The sequence below is a fragment of the Dromiciops gliroides genome, chromosome 2 (genome assembly GCF_019393635.1).
Source record: "Dromiciops gliroides isolate mDroGli1 chromosome 2, mDroGli1.pri, whole genome shotgun sequence".
Taxonomy (NCBI): Eukaryota; Metazoa; Chordata; class Mammalia; order Microbiotheria; family Microbiotheriidae; genus Dromiciops; species Dromiciops gliroides.
Window position 1 is genome coordinate 310,028,179 of NC_057862.1, and position 6,312 is coordinate 310,034,490.

The 6,312-nt window shown below is 40.4% G+C and overlaps 1 pseudogene; it reads left to right on the forward strand.

Annotated features, from left to right (window-relative positions):
• The first annotated feature begins 2,276 nt into the window (after window positions 1-2,276).
• On the forward strand, window positions 2,277-6,263 carry LOC122744124 (annotated as a pseudogene).
• The last annotated feature ends 49 nt before the right edge of the window (window positions 6,264-6,312 follow it).

Sequence of the window (6,312 nt, forward strand, 5' to 3'; positions counted from 1 at the left end):
ATTAAATCCGCACTTTGTTGGATGTGCCAGTCCAGGGGTATTAACATCTAGTTCAAATGGATGATGCCAGATGATCTGCTTTTTAATATCTGGGGCTGTGGCCTTTGAGAGACTTGATCATGTGCCCATCTGAAAATGATCAAAGAACTTAAGATATGGAAGGGTTATAAGATAATAGATCAAAGGCTAACAAGGCCTCAGAAGTTATCTGTTGCAGCCCCTTAATTGTACAGATAAGGAAACTGAGACCAAGGGAGATTGAATTGTTTGTCCAATGTCACACAAGTAATAATAATCACAAGACTTGAATCTAAGTTGTACATCATGTCTCCCCCAAGTCATTCAGGCCAATCTCTCCCTTCATTGTTTTTAATATATTCTGATGTTTAAAATTTAAGAAATATAATTTAATATAGATTTTTTGAAACAGGGTATAATTACTGATATTGAAAAGTAGAAAACAGTTTTTTCAGACAGACACATGCAATCTAACATTCCAAAAGAACTCATAATTTTAATGTAGAAACAAGTTCAGATTAAAATGGAAACCCATGCCAAGATAGTAAAATTCCACAATGGAGCAGACAGTTCTCCTCCCCAACCCCATCTTAAGTGACTATAGATATGCCCGAAGCTCCAAGATGCCAAGGAACTTGCTGAGGGTCACACAATAAGTGTAAGAGATGGGACTGAATCAAAATTTTCATGATTCCAAGCCCTGCCACTCCCAGAGACCAATCTGCCTCTCCTTTGGTTACACTCTCATGAAAATGAAACAGTATCTTCAGTGATATTCCATGACTGCACATATGAATAGCTAACACACAAGTAACGAAGTACTGGAAACAAAACTGATGTCCTTCAGTTGGAATATGGCTAAACAAACTGTGATACAAGAATGCAATGGACTCTAACTGCACTGAAAGAAACAATAAATCTGAAGAATACTGAGAATTATGGGAAGATAAACACCAAGTGGTAGAAAATGAAATAAAATGAAACAAGAAAACAACATCAACAATTATATAAAACAAATGGAAATGACAACTAACAATTCAAACTAAGTGATATTAAATTATAATGCCTAAATCTGACTCCAAAGAAGAAAAGATTAGCTATGATATACAACTTGCCTGATGAATTAGTTAGCTTTGGTGATCTGTTTTTTCCTCATTATTAGTGATAGATGTCTGAGAATGGGAAGAGGGAGGGATATATTGGGAAATAAGCATATGTAAAAACAAAAGATGTCAATGATTCTAAAAAGACCAAAAACTAATACATGAATGTGAAATCAAGGAAGGAGAGTGTTCCTTCCACTACAGCATCATGGGATGTGCAACACCAGCCTCTTGGTTTTCAAAGGGCTGTTTCACAAGCCTTCCTGTATACCAATTTTTCACTGAATGAGTTTTCCTGAAGAAACTTGGATACCTAGAACCTTATTCTATGGGTACCTTAGTTCATTACAAAATAAGCACTACCCAAGTAAAAAGCAACTCTACCCATTACCATAACTAATGTAGTGTGATGTAGGAAGAGGCAGGCTTTTTGGGTTTTCAGAAAAAAACCTGAAAGGAATGTTATACATTGATGAATGACTGAATAAATTATAATATATGAATTAATGCATTTATTATTCAGCAAGAAATAACACACACAAAGAAACAAATATGAAGATTTCAGGGAAACTTGGGAAGATTTGTAAGAACTGACAGCAGCAAAAGCAGGAGAAGAAATTACCTTCTAATGCACAGTAATCTAAAGAAAAACATCAGAAAGATTTTAGAATTCAAATTGATGCAGTCATCCATTATGCCTTTTGGGGATTGTAGGTGAAGTATAACTCCTCTTTCTCTGTTGAACATTGAGTGACTATAGGTGTTGAGTGGTGCACATTATTTTTAGGCATTCCCATTGTATTGATTTGCTTTGCTTAACTGTTTTTTGTTATTAAGAAGAGTGTCTGCAGAGAGTTAAGTTATTGTGAGGTGATGTGAATATAAAAAAGTATTTAAAAAACATTTTAACATAGGGGGCACCCCAGAACCATTCTCTTATACAGGACTCATATTGAATCAACCTTAGAATATCAGATCCCAATCAATAAGTAGATCATCTCCCCCTTCTTTCCTTTGACAGAATATATGCATGCATGTATGTATGTGTGTGTATGTGTGTATGCATATACACACTCATTTGGGTGGAGCATTGGGTGGGGGAGTATCTCATCCTTGCTGTCAAGGAATTCTCAAATCTCAGGGGGATGCCTCCAATCCAGTTAAGCAGAGCCTTTAAAAACTGGCAAAATCACATCAGAATATATGGTATATATGCTCTCTGGTATATATTATTGACTCCTGGACTCCAAGGAGGAGAAGAAGGTTCCATAGCAGAATATCAGGTCGAAATGTTTCCTTTTACACCCCAAGCTTACTATTTATTCTTGCCCTGTCTCAGAATCTCTAAAAACCAACCCCGGTGGGCCCACTAGATGAAAGTGCCGCTTTTTTTCCTGCTTAAATATTGTGTCAAAATGCTCTAATGATTGCTTCCTTTTCACAGTGCTTATCTTTAATTTACACTTACATCTGTGAGATTTTGGAAAGGTGTCCTAAACCAAGATATAGTGTCATTTCTTAGTTCTTGTAGTATTGATATAAATTCTCTTGTAAAGAATGAGTTAGAAATCCTTTGAAATACATACAGTAATTCAAGATACGGTGTCTGATATGAAACACACGTTCCATGTTTTAACTGCATTCTGAAATGATGATGAGCCGCGTGGTGGCGCTGCAGGCTAAGAAGACAGAAAAGATCGGCGAATACGCCCATTCCCAGAAAGACCGCCCTGAGTCAATCAAGAAGAGAAGATTTCTCAGCTGGAACTCGAGGAAGGGTCCGGGGTCCTCATATTTCTGAGATACCAGACAGACGGACCAAAGTTGTAGCTTCTGGCTACCGTTTGCAATCGAGCTGGGCTACACAGATTGAGAGGAGAGGACTAACGGAACAATGGACCGGGAAGGGACGATGATTCCGCAGCAAAGGCAAGTTCTCTTTCTCCTTGTTCTGCTGGGTATGTCTGGGGCGACCTCAGAGCTGGAGCAGTTTTCGGTAGTGGAGGAGATGGAAAGAGGCTCCTTTGTGGCCAATGTGGCAAAGGCCCTGGGCCTCAGGGTGGGGGAGCTGTCAAAACGGGGGGGCAGAGTCGTTTTCAAAGGAAACAAAGAGTATTTGCAGCTGCACCCTAAAACCGGGGATCTGCTCCTGAGGGAAAAACTGGATCGAGAGGAATTGTGCGGCCCTGCCGAGCCTTGCGTGCTACCTTTTAAGGTCTTACTGGAAAATCCCTTTCAGATTGTCCTGGCTGAATTAAGGGTACAAGACATTAATGATCATTCACCAGTGTTCTTAGAAACTGAGATGCTCCTAAAAATCCCTGAGAGCACCTCTCTCGGGACTGTGTTCCTGCTAGAAAATGCGCAGGATTTGGACGTAGGAAGCAACAGTCTCCAGAACTACACAATCAGTCCCAATTCCTTTTTTCCATATTCAAATTCGAGATAGCAGTGAGGGCAGGAGATACCCAGAGCTCGTACTGGATGAAACATTGGATCGGGAGGAGCATTCTGAGGTCACTTTAACTCTCACTGCAGTGGATGGGGGAGTCCCACCCAGGTCTGGAACTGCCCAAGTCCGAGTCCTTGTAGTCGATATCAATGACAATGCCCCGTGTTTACTCAGCTCCGTTATGACGTTCAGATCCCTGAGAATAGTTCTATTGGATCCAAGGTTGTCACAGTCTCGGCCACAGATTTAGATGCAGGGAATTATGGAGAAATATCTTACACATTTTTATATCCCTCTGAAAACATTCGTAAAACTTTTTACCTTAAAGAGGAATTGGGAGAACTTTACTTAAGAGAAAAACTGGATTTTGAGTCAACTCAATCTTACATTATAAATATTCAAGCCACAGATGGTGGAGGCCTTTCAGCAGAATGTACTGTTATTGTTCAGGTGATAGATCTGAATGACAATCCTCCAGAACTGACCATATCTTCACTTACCAGCCCCATACCAGAGAATTCTCCTGAGACAGTGGTCGCTGTTTTCAGTGTTTCAGATCTGGACTCTGGGGAAAATGGAAAGATGGTTTGCTCCATCCAAGATGACCTTCCCTTTGCCCTGAAACCTTCTGTTGAGAACTTCTATACATTGGTAACAGAGGGAGCACTGGACAGAGAGAGCAGGGCAGAGTACAACATCACTATTACAGTCACAGATTTGGGATCCCCCAGGCTCAAATCTGAGCACAATATCACAGTGCTCATCTCTGATGTCAATGACAACCCCCCAGTGTTTACTCAGAGAACCTACAAACTGTATGTCCAGGAGAACAACAGCCCTGCCCTCCACATTGGCATTGTCAGTGCCAGTGACAGGGACTCAGGAATCAATGCCAAGTCACCTACTCCCTACTGCCTCCAGAGACTGGAGACCTGCCCCTCTTCTCCTACATCTCCATCAACTCAGACAATGGTCACCTCTATGCTCTGAGATCCCTGGATTATGAAGCCATCCAAGCTTTCCAGTTCACTGTGAGGGCAACTGATGGAGGCTCCCCAGCCCTGAGCAGCCAGGCTCTGGTTGAGGTTTTGGTACAAGATGAGAATGACAACTCTCCCTTTGTGCTGTACCCCCTGCAGAATGGTACAGCTCCCTGCAATGACCTGGTGCCCAGAGCTGCAGAGCCAGGTTACCTGGTGACCAAGGTGGTGGCTGTGGATAGGGACTGGGGACAGAATTCCTGGCTTTCCTACCAACTGGTCAAGGCCACAGAGCCAGGACTCTTCAGTGTGTGGGCCCACAATGGGGAAGTTCACACAGCAAGACCCATCAGTGAGAGAGATTGCCATCAAGCAGAGGCTCCTGGTGCTGGTGAAGGACAATGGGCAGCCTCCTCTGTCCACAGCAGCCACGCTGAATGTGCTCCTGGTGGATGGCTTTTCTGAGCCCTACCTGCAGCTCCCAGATGCAACCAAGGAGGAGGTCCAGACTGACTCCCTCACAACCTACCTCATCATTTCCCTGGCCTCTGTCTCCATTCTCTTCCTGGTCTCTGTCATTATGTTCATTGTCATTTGCTTGTGGAAGAGGAAGAGGGATGCTAGTGAAGGTAGTCATTTTGATCCAAATGGTCCTTTCCCGAGCTACTTGGTGGATGTCAGTGGGACAGGGACCTTGTCCCAGAACTACCAGTATGAGGTGTGTCTGACCAGTGGCTCAGGAACCAATGAGTTCAATTTTCTGAAGCCCATTATTCCCACCCTTCCACCTGCTGAGGGAAGTGGGAAGGACTCTATTGAAAACCCAAACTGAAGAAATAGCTTTTACTTCACTTAATATTTTTACCTCTTTTTCAATGGATTATTCCCCCCATTAGTTTTTTTCCCTTTGTATCACAAAAAATACATTTATTTGATATCCCATTTTATTATAGTCATCCTTTACCCCCTCTCACAAACATTTTCCTCTTCTTTCTGCATTCTTAGCCTGAAAAACCTTCATTCTTTAATCTTTTTATTCTCCTTTTGTATTTGGGTTTTCCAAGTTACTCAAATCTATCATTAGTTTTTAGGAATGAGTGAACTTTAATACATTCCCTGTCACATAATAAACTTTGCTTTTTAATGTTTGTGATCAAGTAATTTAGTAAATGTATTTAACAGAGTTTTGATTTCTATGGAATTCCTCTCTTTCATGTATCATTTACTGTATAATATGTTAGAAAATGTTTTCCAGACTTCATCCTTTTCTTGATGAATATAATTGTTCTTCTTTTGAATGGTAATTCAGGTCTTAGTCATTTGTATTTTTCTACTTTCCATTCTCTTTTGTGTTGTGAAATTTTCAAAGAGGTGTTATGATTTCACAACTTTGTTGCTGTGATCAGTAACATTTTGTATATAGCCACAGTCCTTTTCCTTGATATTTGTGGAAATCATTTGGATAATATTTTTAAGCAATGTGTTGTATTGAAAATACTCTTTTTAGTACATGTGGTGTTTATTTTAATTTTTTTCAAGTGCATGTAAAGAAAAAAGGATAACATTTGTATTTTAAAACTTTGAGCTATAAATTCTCTCCCTCCTTGAGAGGACAAGGAAATGGACATAGATTATATATGTGTAGTCATGTGAAAAACCTCTACATTACACATCTTGCAAAAGAAAACACAGACACTGTCCTCCAAAAAAAAAAAACCAAGAATAATAAAGTTTAAAGGATACTTTACTCTGCATTCAA